The sequence below is a fragment of the Dasypus novemcinctus genome, chromosome 5 (genome assembly GCF_030445035.2).
Source record: "Dasypus novemcinctus isolate mDasNov1 chromosome 5, mDasNov1.1.hap2, whole genome shotgun sequence".
NCBI lineage: Eukaryota > Metazoa > Chordata > Mammalia > Cingulata > Dasypodidae > Dasypus > Dasypus novemcinctus.
Window position 1 is genome coordinate 103,459,171 of NC_080677.1, and position 21,127 is coordinate 103,480,297.

At 35.3% G+C, this 21,127-nt stretch overlaps 1 pseudogene; it reads right to left on the reverse strand.

The window, feature by feature from the left end:
- Positions 1–1,644: 1,644 nt before the first annotated feature.
- Positions 1,645–21,127, reverse strand: part of LOC101420380 (aldo-keto reductase family 1 member B10-like) — a 47,534-nt pseudogene continuing 28,051 nt past the window's right edge.

Genomic DNA, 21,127 nt, shown 5'->3' on the forward strand with positions numbered 1-21,127 from the left:
TAAGAGAGAGGTATTGAGTTTTCCAGCTGTAACTGAGGATTTGTATATTTATTTATTCTTTCAGTTTTGTTAATTTTTACCTCACATATTTTGCAGCTTTGATTTTTGCTGCATATATAGTTAGGAATGCTGTGTCTTCTTTTTTTTTAAATTGTCTTTTATTTTTTAAAGATACATAGATCACAAAAAAAATGTTACATTAAAAAATATAAGAGGTTCTCATATACCCCATCCCTACCCCCTTACTCCCCCCACATCATCAACAACCTCTTTCATCATTGTGGCACATTCATTGCATTTGGTGAATACATTTTGGAGCACTGCTGCACCACATGGATTATAGTTTACATTGCAGTTTACACTCTCCCCCAGTCCATTCAGTAGGTTATGGCAGGATGTATAACACCCAGCGTCTGTCCCTGCAATATCATTTAACTTCAAGTTCCGAAAATGCCACCACATCGCATCTTTTCTTCCCTCTCCCTCCCTCAGCATATGTCTTCTTGAATGATATAGTCACTCCTGCTTTCTTTGAATAAATGTTTGCATGATATATATTTTGCTATCCTTTTACTTTCAACCCATCTATTTCATTATATTTGAAATGAGTTTACTGGAGGCATTTAATAAAATCCATTCTGCTATTCTCTGTCTTAAATTAAGGCTAGGTCTTCTATTTCACTTTTTGTTTTCTATTTCTTCTCACTTTTTTTCTTCTGTGTTCTCCTTCCCTGACTTTCTCTGGGTTAGCTCAACACTTTATAGAATTCCATTTTTATTTATTTATGGTATTTTGAGTGTATATCTTTGTGTAGCTTCTTTTAGGTTCTTGAGGCATTTCATTAAATACACATAACTGACCACACGTGATTAGTGTTGTTATTTTACCAGTTTAAGTGAAATATAGAAACCTTGCCTCATTTACATACCTCTGTCATTTATAATAAAATTGTCTTAAATCATTCCCTTACAGTATCATATACTGTTAAAATTATTGTGTTAGCCATCAAACATAATGTAGAAAATATAAGAGGAAAAAAGCTATTATATTTACCCATATTTTTGCTTACAGTGTTCTTTCTTTGGTCCTGATATTTTCAGGTTTCTGCATTTATTGTTTCCTTTCCTGTTAGCTTCCTTTAGTCATTCTATTAGGAGAAGTCTGCTGGTAACAATTTCTCTTAGATTTCCTTCATCTGAGAATGTCTTATTTCCCCTTTGTTCCTGAAAGATATTTTCACTAGATATAGGTTTCTTAGCTGACACTTCTTTTCTTTTAGCACCTGAAAAATAATGTGTCACTTCTTACCCCCATAACTTCTTTTTTTTACTATTGTTATTCTTAAATTTTTAATCTTTGTATTCTCAGTGTTATTAGAGTTCCCAGTATTTAAAAATATGTGATCAAATAAGTGAAAAAAAACCTTTTATTTGTTTTTCTAAGTCATATCTCCCAATGATTAGCTGGTGTTCTTTGTTGAACATACACATTTAGATACAATACTAGATTCTGACAGAAAACAGGGCCACAATCAGTATGATTTCAGAAAACGATGGCTAAAATGAGATGCAGGTAAAGGGAGGTATACGTCAATAAAGTGAAAGGAGAGAATCTACTGGATAATCTCATCTGGAGATTGAGCTTCAATATTTTGCATTGAAGGGATAATTTTCCAAATGAGAGAGTTCATTCAAGATGCGGGCCCTCCAATTTCTTTTGAAGATGAGTATGGTCATCATCTTCTCATCATTCAACTTAAAGTCAAAGACCTGAAAGTTCTCAGCACTACATTGATGAGTCACAAACTTGGGTATCTCAACCACATTCCTTAGGATATGGAATTGGGTCAGAAACCGGGCTGTGTTTGCTTTTTTTTTTTTTCGCTTGGCAAAAATATCTTAATCTTGGGATCATCCAGTAGTGAAAGGTTCTCTGGCTTGGCCTAAGGTCTATCTGGAGAAATCAGAGGGTCATAGGCAGTGATTATGATGCTCTGAGAGGGGCAGTACTGGATCAGTTTCTCCTGCATGAAGTATGGGAAAAACTTAACCTGGCTAGACACTGGAATATGTTTTAGTCCAGGTGTGTTCAAGAGCCTTTCAATCTGGAAGTGGTCAAATTTAGAGATCCCAATGACTTTCTCCAGCCTGTCATCCTCCAGCTCCTCCAGGCCTCCCAGCCATCCAAGAAAGTCTTTTTACAGGAGAGAATATTGCCTTTGTTACCTTTAGGGAACTAGTCCTTCCCATGCTGTAATTCCTGTGGAAAATGAATAAGATAGATGTCCAGATAGTCCAGTTTCAGATCCCTGAGTGTCTTCTGGCTAGGTTCCTTCACAAAGAGTCTCCCAAAGAAGGCGGATCATAACTTGCTAATGATTAAAAGGTCTTCCTGCTTAACAATCTTCTCTTGGATCTTCTCTTGGATGGCTTCGCCAAACTCATTCTCATTCTTTTAGACATAAGCAAAATGAGGAGGTATCCTATGTCAATCACTACCTTCACAGTCTCTTTGATGCTGCCTGGGGAGTCTTCCACTTGTTGAGTCCCACAGTGGGCATCTTGGCTTTTGGTATTGGCCATGATTGGTGCTGAAACAGTTCTGAGCGAACAGAGAGATGCCTTGTGGGGTTGCTTCCCCATCACCCATGGCTTCTGATGATAAATCTGCTGCCATTTGAATTGTTTTCCTCTTCTAGGTAAGGTGTCATTTATCTCTTGCTGCTTTAGTTTTCAGGAGCTTAAATATAATGTGTCTTAGCGTGGATTTCTTTGAGTTTATCCTTTGTGGAGTTCATTAAATTGTTTGAAACTACAGGTTTATGTTCCTTGCCAAATTTGGGAAGTTTCTGGCCTTAATATTTTCAGGTACTTTTTAAGTGCCCTCTGCTTTCTCTTTTTCTTCAAGTACTTCTTCCAGGAGTCCAGTGATATGAATGTTAGATCTTTTGTTACAATCCTACAATTCCCTGATGCTTTGTTTGTTACTATGTTTAAAGCCTCTTCTTTTTCTGTTGTTCAAATTGGGTAATATCTATTGTTATTTCTTCCAGTTCATTTCTTCTGTCTCCACCCTCCACCATTCTGCTATTGAGTCAATCCCCTGAGTTATTTATTTTGCTTAGTATTCAATTCTAAAATTTTCTCTTGGATTATTTTTTATATTTTTCTCTTTGTTTGATGAGGCTTTCTATTTATTTCATTTGTTCCAAGCATGTTTGTAATTGTGGAAGATAAGGAAGGATTAGGCTAGCAAGTACTTTGTGTATCAGGAAGTTTGAACTAAATTAATAAGCAATAGAATCCATGGCAGAATTTGGAAAAAAAGAATTGAAGTGATCAAATAATATTTTATACATTTTTCTTGGCTTCATTATTTAATCTTGAGGATTAATTAGAAGGGGGTCTGTTGGGAGGTCAGGAGGCCAATTAGAGAGCTATTACAACAAGCAGTTTATGGGGCCTTAGATTAGTAGTGGTAGAAATGGAAAAGAAATAATGGTTCAAGTTGTGTTTTATCACTAATAGCACAAACAAACATATACTAAGCACCTATTATAAGCATGGAAATGAGAGAGATAAAGGACATAAAAAGATGTAGAAAATGTAGGGTCCTTTTTCTTTCAAGGAGTTTCACTCTAGCAGAGAAAATATGCATATTAATATAATGGACAGCTCTTGGTAGGTCGACAGATTGAAATGTGAGGTAACAGAGAAAGTGATGCCATGGTAAAAAAAATGGAAAATTACAGGAAAAGCGCAACTTTTAAGAGAGGTGAAGCTTTGGGTATTGTGATGGTTAGGCTAATGTGTCAACACGGCCAGGAAATTGTGCCCAGTTGTTTGTTCAAGCAAGCACTGGGCTAACTGTAATACAAGGGCATTTATGAACTTTAGTCACCATTGACTTTACTGCAGTGGTAAATCATAGAGAGCTGATTACAATTATATCAGTCAAGGAGATTCCATCAGCAATGAGTGATGCTTTATCCAATCAGTTGAATGCCTAAAAATATCCAGCATTAAGTGAGAATTTTCCATCTTGTCTTTGGACAGCCAACTTCTCCCAGTACTCATTGAGAACCTTCATTGGACTTTCATCAGAGCCCCTGATTGCAGCCTGCCTGAGGAACCTGGACTTGTGTATCCCCACAGTCATGTGAGATACTCTTATAAAATCTCATACTATTGACAGATATCTCTTGTTGATTCTGTTTCCCTAGAGAATCCTGACTAATACAGACATTATCAGTTTATTGTGATGTAATATATTCAATTGGAAATGCAGCTAAAAGCAGCTGAATGATAACCATAGAATTTAAGTTATAAGAAATGATTAGGATTGAAATATAGCTTGAATGAAAAATTATTTCTTTGAAGGCAATTTTGAGGAAATACTTGGTCTTAGAATTGTAAAATTAAATATACCAACACCATGATTTACTGGAACTTTGAATAGAACTCACCATGGGGTGAAAAGGGTATGGACTTTGGAGTGAGAATCAGCTGAGGTTAAACTCCAAACATGTCACATATTGGTGTTTGATCTTAGCGCTTCAATTTAATCTATAAAATGTCACACTTACATTAAATAATGCATGTTATTGTGTGGTTTTATATTTAGGACATATGTATAAAAATGCCTGACACATAGAAAGAGCTTACAAATATTGATTCTTATTCTCTTTGTTGACCTTAAGTTTGTTTTTGAAGTAAATGCCCTATCCAGAATTCATATTATGTGTTTAGATTCATTTTATTTGATGCAGTTACCAGATTTTTTGGCCATTGATTATAGTTTCAAATATAAAGACAAGGGTGAAAAATTCTTTTACTGTTTTTGGCTTATGTGTGCATAATGCTCATTATGTGACAATCCCAAAGCATACAATTTAACACTCTCAGTATCAGATACTGTGTTTAAAAATTACTTGAAAGTAATCTACATAGTATGCAGATAAGTACTACAATTTTGTTCAAAAATTATATCATTGGCATATGAAAGATAGTGACATTTTGTCAAGTCTGATTTTATTTGATAACTCAAAAATTTTTTTGCACAAAAGGGAGCAGAGAAATGGACTGATAGCTTGAGGAGGAAGTGAGATCAAGGAAAGTTTTCATAATGTGTAAGATATTTGCATCAATTCTATTCACTCTAATTTTTTACTTCTCATTCTCCTTTCAGACTAGGTTTACATCCTGTGGTAGATTCCGCTGATCTCACAAAATATCCATTTTCCTCAATACATTCCCCTACTTCTTTTGCCTTTTAATTGGATTTTGGCCATTGTGGTAGAAGTGGAATAAACAATTTCCAAGCCAAGCCCTTAAAAATATCCCATGAAATCTCCCATTGTCTTCCCTTGCTGTAACAAACTTGCAGACTATTTGTATGAAATGGCATTATACAAAATGAATGAGCTCAACCAAACTTTCTCTGGACATTGAAGTTTAATAAATAAAACGTTATTGGGTTTAGCCACTGTTAATTAAGGGTTTATTTGTTACCAAGGAATGTCCTAACTGTTCTTCACTAATATACATGCTCACTAACCTACTGTACAACTCTTGTCAAAATTGGCACTGCTTCCATTTTGTCTCTGTCTTCATCTTCTTGACTTTTCCATATTCATCAAAGTTTTGGCTGGAATACATCAAGTTCTCAGTTGTCGGCTCTCCTCTGGGAAAAAAAAATAAGTGCTTTCCTCCTTTGTGTCCTCTCTTATTTTAAGGTTTTGATATCAAAAGTTTGCTGTCCTTCGAAAAATCAGGGAATCTTATCTTCGAGCTCCTTACTCAGCAGAGAACATTCATCATTACACCCCACCAGAGATGCTCTGTAAATACAGAAGAACCTTGCATTCTCCTTAGGAGACTAATTACTGAATTGTACATGAAAGAATATTGAAGCACTTCAAACAAATGTTCTCTATTTACCTAGGAATCTGTGTGCCCCACATTTAAAACTTCTCTTTTTAAATTACTCCTATGTAAATTCTATCCCTTATTTACTAAAAAAGAACAATGTTTAGAAATTAAAACAACAACAACTATATCTGAAGGCTTTGTCCTTTTTCATAAAAACAGTTCTTTATCATTTTGTCATTTCTTTTCAGGGGGCTTTTTACTTTGAAAATAAAAAACAGTGTGAGATGAAAAGCTTAACACAAATTTGGAAATGGAAGTACAATATTTTCTGGGATGAGTGACTTTATTGCTTTAGTACATAATAATTTTTAGAAGAATTTATATATTCTGCTTACTCCTCTGGACAGGGAGAGAGCAATGCTGTGACTCATGCATATTTTTCCTAATCTCCATCTCTAACAAATGGCTTTGTTTGTTTGTTTGATGACCTTTGCTGAGAGCCTTTGATAATAAGGTTGAGAATTAAGACATCAGCAGGCAGTGGAGCACAGATGGGCTTCTGCCGATACTTCAGAAAAATAATATCTTCATCCTCCAGCTATTTCTCCATAAATCCAGGCCACCTTTCTGCTTCACAGATAACTTACTTTTTAATGTCATTGCTACTTTTTGCCATGATTAAAAATTGTCCCATTATTTCTGTCCTCTGAGTAACTGTATAAATAAAAAAGCATAATGTGGAAGTAACTGAAATCTCATAAGAAGGGCAATACATTTCCCGGCTGAAACATGCCGACTTTCTTGAGGGTCACTTTAAATTTCTATTGAGCTCGTTTACATTGTACAGCCACAGGTCTGAAAATGAATTAGCTGCTGCATTGAATCACCTCAGGAAATTAAGTTTCTGTGTTTGTGTTATCTCTGGGACTTGAGCAATAGGTTTCATTTTAGTTATAAGAAAACTATACTACCAGAAATAAGTTCTCCTAACCACTTTTTCTCAGAGGTGTATCAGGTGATCAAAAATAACTAACAAACCAGGCAAGAAGATAAAACTAATTCAGTTGCTCAGAGTCTTGGAAAATCTTGGAAAATTGGTCAGTGGGACTGAAGCAAATGTTTGAACCCTGTTCCCTCTCAATTCTGTGTAAATATGGATATGTGTATTTGTGTGTGTGCATACAGTTAGGAAAGCTGTATAAATACTTTTACCATCCAGTCTTGTCCCCCAAACTGACAGATCTAAAAGATCTGAGTTAGTGGCATGAGTTTAGTGACAATTATATGATGAACATGTTAATATTCATTATCTCCTGTAGGACCTAAAATAACCCTGCAGATTAGATAGCATTATCTTATTTTGCCTTGAGGATATTAAGGTAAGGAAGTTAAGTAACTTTTTTTAAGATCACAAATATTCAGTTATTAATGGAACTGGAAATCAAAATTGAGTCTATATGACCTCAGGGGCCAAGGGTTTCATTCTATTGCTCTGTTGTGCATGGATAGAAAATCTGGAATAGCTATTAGAGGGAGAAGAGGGAAGATTACAGAATTAAAGGCAACCTTGGTATACTTCTCAGTTATAAAGCCACTGATACTGTATTTATATATTCAAGGCAAATGAGGGGGGTTTTAGAATCTTAGAAACTGGGTATATGCTCCATTGGGATATAAAATTTATATACTGTAATTCATTCCTTAGGTTTTGGTGGAACTTGTTAACACAGGAGAAGTAGTAACACAGGAGAATAAAATAACATTTATTTCCTGAAGAATCTGGTACATGGTTTTGAACACTGTAGATACTCAATAGTTCAAATGACTTTTTTAGCACCATCTCTTAATACACATGCATACATACCTGTCCATAATATTTTGATAACATAATTAACTATGTACTTATATATATGTAAGCATATTTATATCTTTTAAATAATAAAAATAAAATGTTGTGACCTTTTTCTCCACTGACCTATTCTTTGATTTCATAAACTATGTTATACCTCTATGCCTTCACACCTGCCTGTATATTGTGACCCTCATCACACTTTTCATTATTTGTTTAACATCTGTTCTCTCTATGTGAAGTCATTTCCATCCATGTAAAACCATGACTAACTATATCACCATCATATCACTATTCCCTAACAAAATGAGTGGTATATAGTAAGAACTGAAGAAGTGTTTAATGAATTTTATTGAAATTAAAATTCAAGATCTCCCTTGTAAAATGCAACTGTCCCTGTGTTGTAGACATTGAGAGATGTTCAATTATTGTGTATAGAAAGGTCAAGACACAGTAATAATTTTGGGAAGGAAAAAATGAATTTATTTATGACTGGCTGGGCTTGGGAACTTCTTTATCCAAAACCTGAGCCCCAAATAAAATTTCTGGGTTCCTTTTATACAGAGGATATAAGAGTAGGAAGTCAAATGGTGCTTATATGCTAAAGGACTTTTTGTTAATTTCTTTAAGTGTTTTAGCTGACAATTAGATAGGTTGTTTCCTTCAGGTTAGCTTGAATTAACAAATACCCCCCCATCCCCCCATATTCCGGGTAAGCTTTTAACATGAACCCCACACATTCCAGGTAAGCTTTTAACACATTTGTTTGCATCCTCCCTGAATATTTAAAGTTTATACAGCCTACATTGCTTAATTGTTTTCCTGGGTCTGGAGTAGACAGGCAGAGCTGCAGCTTCCACTGTCAGATATGCATTACTTAAGTTATCTATGAAGAGATGCAAAGCCCCCACCCATAGCCTACAACACCTGATAGTGACACATTAAGTTATGTTCAACTAAAACTGATTTAGGAAATATCTTTGAAGACAATGTTGAACAAGACATTGATGCATAATGGTATAAAGATGATTCAGGCAGACTTGGCCCAGTGGTTAGGGCATCCGTCTACCACATGGGTTGTCCAATAGTTCAAACCCCGGGCCTCCTTGACCCATGTGGAGCTGGCCCATGCCCAGTGCTGATGCACGCAAGGAGTGCCGTGCCACGCAGGGGTGTCCCCCATGTAGGGGAGCCCCACGCGCAAGGAGTGCGCCCAACGTGCAAGGAGTGCGCCCCGTAAGGAGAGTCGTTCAGCGTGAAAGAAAGTGCAGCCTGCCCAGGAATGGCGCCGCACACACGGAGAGCTGACACAACAAGATGATGCAACAAAAAGAAACACAGATTCCCGTGCTGCTGACAACAGAAGCGGACAAAGAAGAAGACACTGCAAATAGACACAGAGAACAGACAACCGGAGTGGGGAGGTGGAGGAAGGGGACATAAATAAATAAATAAAATAAATCTTTTTTTAAAAAAAGTAATTTGCTACAACCAGCAAGATGGCAGCAGAGTAAGGAGCTCCTACAGTCAGCTCATACTACAGGGCAGTTAGTAATCACCCAGAGCTATCTAAAGTACTTATGTGGGGACTCCAGGAGACCAGAAGAGCATCCTGCAACATCCTTGAAAAAATGGAAGGAGGAGACTGCCTATCTGCAGAGATGATTCGTAAGTAGAGGACTCCACTGTGTGGAGGACTGGTGGCACAAACCAGCTCAGGAGCTATTCCCTGGAATTGGAAACTCCATTACCCAAAAAAGTGGCAGGAAGAGATGGCTGGGCACCAACTTCAACTACTGATTAGTAAATTCGGTGGGCTAAAGTATAATCTTAAGAACAGTTAAAGTTTTAACCTGTCCAAGTGAGAAAGAGACTGGTAGCAGCTATTTTAACTCTGTGCCTGGCAAGAGGGGAAGTGGAACTTACTCAAAATCACATTGCTGGTAGGTACTGGTTTCATTCCATTCAGATTAGATTGCAATTCTAGACCTCAGTCTCACCTTCAGCAGGGAAGAAGAAGGACCTGTGCCAGCCTATCTAGGAAAATAGAGACCACACCACAGAGGCTGGTGATCATCCTACTCTGGCAGTGCAAGCCACCTCAGGAGCTATTCTTTGGTTTGTGTTAAGCTCTATTTCCCAAAAACAGGGGAGGAAGATATGGTTTACCTCCCATTTCAGCTACTGTTTAATCAATTAAGCTGGCTAAAGTATAATCCTACCTACGAAAAGCTAAAGTTTGAATCTGTCCAAGTTGAAAAGAGGCCGGTAGCCACCATTTGACTTCACCTCCAGCATGAGGGAAAGCCGAACTGACTGAAAATCACAGTGACAGTAGGGACAGGCTTCTTTCCCCCTGGAGCAGACTAGCCCTAGCCTAGGCTTCAGCTCCACCTCTTGCAGGGAAGAAGCTGGTGGGACCTGCACCAGCCTCTCCAGGCCACTGCAGGTACATTTGGCTGGCATACACTGAATACTTAGAAGTCTACCAGGGCAGCTGCAGTCATTTTGGACCTGTATGACATAGATTGTTGCCCACACCTGCAGCTCCTTCCCTGCCCTAGGCAGGGGAGGAATGACCGTAAAGCCTCTTCAGTCTCTCTGGGCAACTACAGACTAGGCCTGCATGACTTGGATTATTACACATGGCTGTGGCTCCGTCCCTACCCCTGGCAAAGGAGAAAGGTGGGAGAAGCTTCATCAGTCCCTAGAACAATGTGGTTGGCTTAGCCTCCACAGATTATAGCACCAACTATATCCTTGGTTCCTATTTATGCAACCAACAAGGGAGAAAGGGCAAGAAAGCCCTAAACTAAAGAGAGAAACTACACCCAGAATAAATACATCTAGTAAGTCAGATGTCAAGGTACCAAAAAAAAAATTTAATTCATACCAAGAAATAGGAAGATATAGCCCAGGTAAAGGAACAAGATAAGCCTCCAGATGACATAAAGGAGTTGAGACAAATAATTATAGATGTTCAATGAGATGGCTAAAGAGATTAAGGATATTAAGGAGACATTGGAAGAGCACAAAGAAGAATTTGAAAGCACACATAGAAAAATAGCAGCTATTATGGGAATGAAAGACACAATAAATGAAATTAAAAATACACTGGAGTCATATATTAGCATATTTGAGGAAGCAGAAGAAAGGATTGGCGAGCTTGAAGAAATGGCTTGAAGAACAGATGAAGAAAAGAATGGAAAAAATTGAACAAGATCTCAGGGAACAAAACGACAACAAGAGACATTGAAAACATACATGTTAAGGGTGTCCCAGAAGGAGAAGAGAAGGGAAAATGGGCAGAAGGAATATTTGAAAAAATAATGGTAGAAATTTTCCCAACACTGTTGAAAGATATAGATATCCATGTCCAAGAAGCACAATGTACTCCCATTCACATAAATCTGAATAGACCAACTCTGAGACACATACTAATCAGAATGCCAATGCCAAAGACAAAGAGAGAATTCTGAGATCAGCAAGAGAAAATCAATGTATAACATGTAAGGAATACCCAATAAGATTAAATGCTGTTTTCTCATCAGAAAGCATGGAGGGAAGATGATAGTGATATGATATATTTAATATACTGCAAGAGAAAAACTTCCAGCCAAGAATCTTATATCTGGCAAGATTGTCTTTCAAAAATGAGAGCCAGTTTAGAATAGTCACAGATAAATAGAAACTGAGAGAGTTTTTAACCAAGAGACCAGTTTTGCAGGAAATACTAATGGGTGTACTACAGTCTGAAAAGAAAAGACAGAAGAGAAAGGCTTGGCAGAGAGTCTAGAAAAGAAGATACTATCAGTAGAAATAACTAAAAGTGGCAAAAAAAGTGGCAAAAGTAAAATATGACAGATAAAACTCAAAGGTCAAAATGGGTGAAATAAGAACTGCCTTTACAGTAATAACATTGAATGTTAATGGATTAAACTCCCCAATCAAAAGACACAGACTGGCAGAATGGATAAGAAAATATGAGCCACATATATGTTTTCTTCAAGAGACTCACCTTAGACCCAAGGATATCAATAGATTGAAAATGAAAGGCTGGAAAAAGATATTCCTTGTATACAGTAAGAAAAAAAATCCATATTAGCTATAATTGTATCAGATGAAATAGACTTTAAAAGACACTAGTAATGTGCAATCTGAGAAAGAAGTCAGGAAATAAAATTCCATTTACAATAGCAACTATATGAATCAAATATTTAGGAATAAACTTAACCAATGATGTAAAGCACTTGCATTTAGAAAACTACAATGTATTTTTAAAAGACATTTAAAAAAAGACCTAAATAATTGGAAGAACATTCCATACTCACAGATTGGAAGACTGAACATGAGTGAGATGTCAATTCTACCCAAGCTGATATACAGATTCAAGGCAATCATGGTAAAAATTCCACCAGCATATTTTAAATAAATGGAAAACATGATTATCAAATTTATTTGGAAGGATAAGGGGTCCTGAATAGCCAAAAACATCATAAAAAGGAAAAGCAAAGTTGGAGGACTCTCACTTCCAGACTTTAAATCATATTACTTAGCTACAGTGGTAAAAACAGCATGGTACTGGCATAAAAACAGACACATAGAACAAGGGAACTGAACTAATGGTTCAGTAAAAAGACCCTTACATATATGGTCAAGTGAGTTTTGACAAGCCTGTCAAACCCATCCAGGTAGAGCAGAACAGTCCATTCAAAAAATGGTGCTAGGAGAACTGGATATCCATGGCTAACAGAAAGAAAGAGGATCACTATCTCACACCTTATACAAAATTTAACTCAAAGTGAATTTAAAAAAGACCTAAATATAAAAAGCAAAAACCATAACACTTCTAGAAGAAAATGTCAGAAAACATCTTTAAGACCTGGTGGTAGGTGGTAGATTCTTAAAGGAGATAAGGGGAGGGCTGAGATGGACTACTGATGTTCAATATATGTGGAAGTTTTAATTAACTTTACTGTGAAAGTGTTGAAATGTGTAGAATTGATGGCAGCATATTATAGTGATTAACGTAAATGGAAATGTGACTGGAAAGGGTAATCTAGGTATATAAATGTCAGTTGAAAGAGAGCTAGAGAACTGGATAACACAATAAACCCAGAGATGGATGGGAATTGTGGTTGATAGTACAGATGCAAGAGTGTCCTTTGTTAGCTAGAGCAGATATACATGACTATTGTAGGGTAGTGGGGATGTGGAGAAGCACAGGAAAAATGTAACTGGAGTGACCTGTGGACCATGGTTAACAGCAATACTGTAATAGTCTTGCACCTATGCCAAAGATGTACTGTGTTGATAATGGAGGAATATGGAAATAACATCCCAGTGTATGCTATGGACAATGGTTAGTTGTAATAGTCTGATGATATTATCTCATAATCTTAACAAATATTCCACCATGGTGTGGTGTGTTGAAAGAGGTGTGTTGTATGGGAATGCTGCAATGTGCATAATTGTTTTTTAAAATCACAATTTCTGTAATAAAATATATTAAATAGAAACAATAATAGGGTGGGTTGAGGAAAAATACATCAAATGTATGATACGGACTATAGTTAATAGTAACACTTTGATGATATTCTTTCATAATCTCTAACAAATATCTCACAACAATGCAAGGTGTTGGCAGTGGGTTGATGTACAGGACACTTCTATGATATTATGCTTATTTGCTTTGTAAGTTAATAACTTTCACTCTACACTTACTGCTTATGTACATTCATGTATAAATGACATAAAAATAATAATATAATAATGGGGAGGGCTGGGGGAAAGATACACCAAATGTAAGATACATTGGTTAGTAGTGATATTTTGAAGATTTTTACTTATTTACTTCTAAATGTTTTTTTGAAAATGTAGGGGTCTCTTTACCTACTTTAAAGTTCATATAAAAATTTCATTACAATGAGTAAACTCATGAAGGTAAACTTTAGAGTATAAGTTACTTGGAGATAGAATGTTGGCTGAGAGCAGATACTTAATATATGTCATCTTTTTAATAAGGTTTATTCTAAAAATATGGAAATGAATAGAGTTAATGCTCACACATTATAGTGAGTATAACTAACACTACTGATTTATAAATGTGATTGTGGCTGAAAGGGGTTGTCTGGATGTAAATGTATATTGAAAGGAAGCTAGAGATTAATCTAGGGAATGCATAATATACACATATAAGAATGTTCTTTTACAAAGTGTTAAGAATATGGTGATACATGAAAAAATTACAACTAATGAAACTTATGGACAACAGTAATATTGTAATATTTTTGCAACAGTGGCAAAGAAGATGTATTGATAAAGGACAATAGGAAGGTATAAGGGGATATAGATTTTTCCTTTTAGAGTAATGGAAACATTCTAAAATTGACTGAGGTGAATAACAGCAGAACTCCATGATGAAAATGAAAAGCATTGAGTGTACAATTGCATGGGATGGTATAACACAGGGAATCCAGTGGTGGAAGGTGGACTGTAGTTAACCTAACAAATATGTAAACATTCTCCCATGAACTATAGCAAATATATAATTCTAATACAGGATATTAATAATAGGATAGGTTGGGGGAAAAATATACCAAATGTATGATATCAGCTATAGGTAGTAGTAATATTTTGACAATGCTTTTTCCTGGTAACAAAGGCTTCATAACATGCAAGGTTTTGGGGGTAGGGTGATGTGTGGGAGACCTGTATGAGGATATAGATGCTTATTTTATAAGTTCACAACTTATACTATACACTTACTGTTTATGTATGTTCATATATGATGATTTACTTCAATAAAATTTTATTAAAAAATTCATTGCATATTTAAATAGAAGAATGTAATTTCTGACATATTGTAAATTTTGTCATTTTAAAAATAAAATTTTTACATGTTAATAAACCTTTACATTTTTTATTCCAGTGGAATCTAAATATTATAACATTTTCATAACTACAACCAGTCATTTAAAATTACATATTAAGCTCTTTTGTAACCTGCAGACATTTTATATCACTTCTTTTTCTTTTTAACCTTATTTACATTTATCTTGCCACAGAGAATTTTATCTTAAAGTAATACAATTTTAGGTTCATATGTGTTTTTTTGATTATTCAATCAGAAGAAATACTTTCTACTTTTCTGTATGAAAATTATATTTCTAAATTAAACTTTTTATTTTCTATGACCCTAAAATTTTAAGTATTAAAAATTTTCTCTTGGATTGTGTTATATTTGTTATGATTGCTGGTTAAAAATTGATCAAAGCAATAAAAATATATATAACATTTAGCAAGTAATTATTAAATATATAAAGTAAAAATTTTACTGTAATGCATCTATTAATTTAAGATAACTGGGACTATACTTTTCCTGTAGTTCATACAGTCAAAATGATTCTTTTTGCTCTAATGATTCAGGGTTCAAAATTAATCCTATTTCTATTTTTCATTTTTTTCATAAATTTTAACATTGAGAATTTTCCACATAAACAATTTTATTATAGATAAGCCATATATTTTCTTGAAGTCTTTCAAAATTTTAAACCAAATATCATTTTGACCAATCATTATTATTTTTATGGTATATCAGGTGATAACTCAATTATGTCTTGCAATATTTGATTAAAAAAAGACTTAATTACTCTCTGATTTGGAAATGACACCCTGGAAGTAGGACCATTCAATTTCTCAATTTCTGTAAAGTATATCAAAGGCTTCCCCAAATCTTATCAAAATATTAATTGTGCCTTTTACTCCTTCACCTAGAAACACCTGATATACTAAGAAAAGTTTGGAAAAATCTAAATATTGTTTATTTCAGCATAACTTTGTTTATGTAATATTTTTCATAAAATTATTTTATCATATAATTTTATTTGAGTATATTTCTATTAAAACCTTGGAGTTGTAGATTTAGTTAATTCAATTTATGGAAATTATCCACCATAAATCCTAATTGGCCCTGCCAGTCCTCATTAAAACTAATCGGTTAAGTTAGAATTACTTCCTGTAAGAGAGAATCTGATTTTGTCTTCAATTCAAATAAAGATGCAATGTTTCCTTTGATGACCGTCTTGCTTCTGAATATTAACTGTAAAATGAATGAGTGGATGAGACCTAAACTTTGTCTTGAGTTGATTTCCTTCTTGACGAAGTAAGTCTCCATTCTTTTATTCTTTCTTACTCAATACTTTTTTTGTTTTTCCTTCACAGCTTACTCCCTCAAGAACAAGCCTGTAAAAGGTAGGAAAGGAGAAGCTGAATGATACCCCGAATGTAAGGTTTTATTGCAGATCACTTTTAGAAGAAAGAACATGGGTGGGAGATCTGAAGAGTAATTATATGGAAACTATTATAACCTTTTAACTTTAAAAAGCTTTTATGTATTCCAGTTTGCACACTGCTGGATTAAATGACTTGCATAAACGTGCTCAATTTTTAAGGGGATGAGTTGAGATTAGAACCCAATTGTCTTTGTGTGCCATGGCTATGAAAATACCACAAACTGGTTGGCTTAAACAACTGGAATTCAAAATCAACGTCTTGACAGGCCATGCTTTCTCCTGGAGTCTGTGGCATTCTGATACTGGCTTGCCATAATCCCTGGCTTGCATCTCTGCCTCCATCACAGGACTTCTTCTGGTTTCTAATGACTGACTATGTCCAAATGTCCTCTGCCTGATAAGGACCTCAGTCATAAGGTTTAAGGTCCAAGACCTAATTCAATTTGGCCTTACTTAAATAGAATCTTCAAAGATTCTATTGTGAATTCACACCTTAACTCATTATAATATCTCAAAGGACTAGGGATTCACGTTCACAGGACTTGAACACGGCACCAGGATTAGCCTAAAATTCAAAAATTTAACTGCTCTGCATTAGTATGTTCTGTGATATCACAGAAGGAAGTGGTTGTCTATAGAAAGCTTGGAGATAAAAGAGCGTTGATTTTCTTTTCTCCTCCCTCCCTCCCTCTCTCCTTTCCTCCCTTTCTCCTATCCTCCCTCCCTTCCTTCCTTCTTTTCTTTATTCACATCTAACTTTGAATCCCTTAAAATTGTCCATGCCTATGCACAAGTCTTTTTGTATTTATAGGGATTTGAAGTACCTACATTGAAGATCATTGACTTAAGAGCACAAGTAAAGCCTGAGACAAAGTGAGATGTTAGCCATAGTCTTTTCCCATTAATATATTAGGGCAGATTTGACTTCCAGAGTGGCCAGTCATCACTTTAGAGAGGTTAACTTTGATGAATGGTAGGTGAATTTTGATGGAGATAACAGAGGTGGTGTTAGAAAGTTAAGCCAGGGTCATTGTGTCATTTGGCACTGAAGATTGAGAATACCAGGGGGAATAACCTGAAAAAGGACGGCTCAATTAGAACCCATAGTGGAACCTGGAAAACCAAAATATATCTACTTAAGTAGAAAATTTTGTCCATTATCTACTGTACACTATATATATAACACCATGTCCCCAATTTTATAGTCTATATAATGTCCAGTGAAGTTCTTTGTTCCTTTTAGTTACATTTTATTTGAAAACTAAATGTATTCAGGAAAAGCCAAGACTAAAGAAAAATACAACGAAGGGAATGTAGAAATGTAAAACTTTAATTGTCTTTATTAATGAAAACATTTTGGATGAAAACTTTCTGGTCCTAGAATTAGCTGACATTGTTTTGTTTTGTTTTGTTTTGTTTTTTTATGGCTCATAGTGTAATTTCCAGAGTTGATCAGTTTGTTACAGTGATACATGGTATACATGGTGTTATGTCAAGGCTACTATACTTGATGGTACTTTGCTTCTAAATATGGAAATAAAAAAGAAGATAGTTTCATATTTCTCAGTTTGTGACTGAAATGACAGGGCCACCTAAGCTTTCTTTTTATATACAGAGCAACAGAAAGAAATGTTCTTCATTAGTCACTTTTTAACCACATCACATAACCTTTTCTCCCACATCTTTTTCCAGTGTTGCCTCTTTCTGTAAATAAAAAAAAATTAACAGGTAACAGAAGAGTTTTCTTACTTTCATTTATGTGCTTCTGACATTACTTTAGTTTTGATAAAAATCTAAGTGAAAAGATAAGAGTGGTGAACTCAAGGAAAGTTGGCTTTTATAAAGGGCATTTATTTGAGGGTAAAAGCTTACATTCAGAAGGCCATAAAGTTTAAGTTACTTCCCTCACCAGAATCTGTTGCCACGTGTTGGAGCAAGATGACTGCCAACGTCTGAAAATTCAGACTTCTTCTTCCTCTTAGTCTCCATGGTCCCAGCTCCTTCCCATCTCAGCTATAAGTTGTCATAAGGCTTTGTATCTCTCCACAGGGCTTAATTTTTTCCAGACTCAGCTGCTCTGTTTTCTCCACAAGGTCAACTGTAGACTATCAAGCTTTCTCTCTTCCCAGGGCCTCTGCCATGTATGTGTTGCCATCTCTATTCCTCTGTGTTCTTCTCTTGCATGTTTACTTCCCAGGGTTCCAGCTGAAAACTCCCACTTTCTTACTGATGTAGACCAATCAAAGCCTTCATCATTATCTAATAAAAAAAAAAAGAAACCTCTGAATCCAATATAATGCCCAAAGAACAGACTGGTTTGCAAACATAATTGAGTTTCTACTTTTGAAATTCATAATATTGAACTGCTACATTTGGCCTTATTTTACTTATAAATTTCTGAATACAGAGGTAGAAGAATGTCTTCCCATTTCTTGGCTTATAAATTGGAAACTGGAAAGAAAACTAACATAGAATATGATCCTCGATTTCATTTATTCAAAACTAAAGGTTAGTTGGGTAATGGATTAGGAAATCTTATAATTGGAGCAGTGTCAGTAACCCCAGAGAGACCCTGTCATTAAAACTTTAGTATTGCATCTGCAAGTCTCTGCTCTTCTGATTAGGCTATTTACTCTATTTCCATCCTTCTGTTTGTTGTAACATTAAGCTACAAAATACTTTTTTAATTCTCTAGTCTCACAAGATATTGTTTTAAGGAAAAGAAAGGCAGAATGAATTTTGTCATTTATTAATAGCTATCTATCGTGAAGCAATCAGAAAACTCAAGGGATTTATAGTTAATATTATAAAAAGACTAAAGGCAGCAGATTTCATTTAGATGGGAAGAAGGGTACAGACCCCTGCTGAATCTTGAAAGCTTGACGCATTTGCTTTTGCTCTGTAAAGTGTGCAGATGAAGTGATTGCTTTTATCAGTTAGCAACATGGTGGTGGGGACAGACTGAGCTGCATTTTCACCAAGTCGATTATTGCTTTGCTGTGCCTCAATGTACACATTCATTGTCTTTATAAATTTGTTTCAATGCAGAAATAGATGGGGAAGGAGTTTGAAAATTTAAAGTTCTTATTAAAATGAAATGATGTTATCTAACTCCTAAATTCTGGCTCCAATTTTTTTTTTATTGACTTTGTAATAATATTACATTAAAAATATATATGTGAGGTCCCATTCAACCCTACCCCCCCCACCCCACCTCTCCCCCCCCCCAGCAACACTCGTTCCCATCATCATGACACATCCATTGGATTTGGTAAGTACATCTTTGGGCACCTCTGCACCTCATAGTCAATGGTCCACATCATGGTCTGGCTCCAATTTTTAATTCATGTTTGAATATGCTGACAGTTTTGTTAAATGTGATCATTATGCATTTATTGTACTTACTGTTTAAGGACTATTCTGATTAAAGAATTATAGGGAAACATTTAATGTAATCATTCCAACTCTTTCTGTTTTCTCTTTAATGGAAATTATAAGAGACTACATCCTACTCCATGAGGGACAATTAGAGGGATGAGAAAAAACTCTGTATTTCTCTTTATCTTATTTTCTTAAGTTACATGGGGAGTTACAATTAGAAACAAAAATATTATGGATTCTAGAATGTCTCAGATGTGTTTCCTTCTTACCTGATTTACATGCACCATAGCTAGAGTGATGATCAAAAACTTGCTAATAGTTTAATCACTAAAGACAATAACTTTCCCAATCATTTGCTCTAACAATGCAAATAAAGTCCACTAACATCATATTTGTTAATAAGTTTGGATACCAGGCTACTGCTCCTCAGAGTTGTCCCTTAACTGCCATTAAGAATGAATAGTGAAGGAGACAAGGCCACCCTGTAGTACACACAAAACATAAATAATGAGCAGGGACAACATTTGAGGAAAATGACAGATAACAGTGTGTGAAACGTATTTTCCTTTCCTTAGACTAGGTAGGGCATTCTGTTTTAAAAAAGGTTTAGCCTTTCCTGCAAAGGTATGTGTGAAAGTGAATGTGTGTGACTCTTATTCATGATGATTCAATAAATCAAGAAAACACTTCATCAATGGAAATGTCACATCAGCTTATGAACCTTGTTTTAATATAGTTTGTTTTTCATGCCTGTTAAATGCAAGAATTTTCCCACCTCTCACCTGGATTTGGAGACCATGAATACATTATATTGTAAAAATGTTAGGGAGATTATTATTAGCCACTGTGTTATTTTTAAAAGTGCAAAGTAATATTTAATTCATGTTTTGTGATTGACTCCTTGAGGTACAATTTTTAACATGAAATAAAGTTCAAACATATCCTGTACTTTGAAACCAATGGGCATTTTCAGAGTGCATTTTGTGTGATTTTAACGAAGTAAAAAATTGGCTTTTTTTTTTTTCCATAGAGAAGACAGGGCTTAAAGAAAGTAAGGAGAGCAAGTATCAAAAGACATGGGTATATCTGTGATCCTGAATATTGAATAAAAATAATGATTCCTTTCTGTGCCATATTCTCTGCGTGTAATGGGGAGAATACTAAACTTACATAATTCCTCTTTTGAGACATTATGTAATTGAAAGGTAAGAGGTGAAAATATAGGTACCAAAATGATAACCCTCTCTTATTAATCTTCCTTATCTTTTCCCAAAGCCGGTTAGTGCACCTCTTTCTTAACACACCCACAGGAACTCAGATATTGGTGAAAAGAAGTCTATGAAGGAAATTAAAGAAGAGTATAAAATAAAAATGGCGTGCTGATATGGTAGGATTAAAATATATATGGACAATAGCAATTAAACAAAACAGAGCATTTTGGGCAGGATGAAACAGTGGTGGTTTAGATTTGAGTATCCCTCTCCCCTACAAAAACAAAAGCAAAAACAGAGCAACCAGGTTAACAAAATAAAATAACCCATATTCAAATCTACAAAAAACTATATAACAATCCCATGAATTCAAAATAGGAAGTCAGCCAACCCACCAAGGGCTCTAAGTCCCATTTGGTATTAACTACTGTGCACGAGGAAGCAAAGGGAAGGAAAAGAACTTTTGATGGCCCTCACAGTAGGAAAACCTATGCATCTCACCATTAACATAAAATGCATCA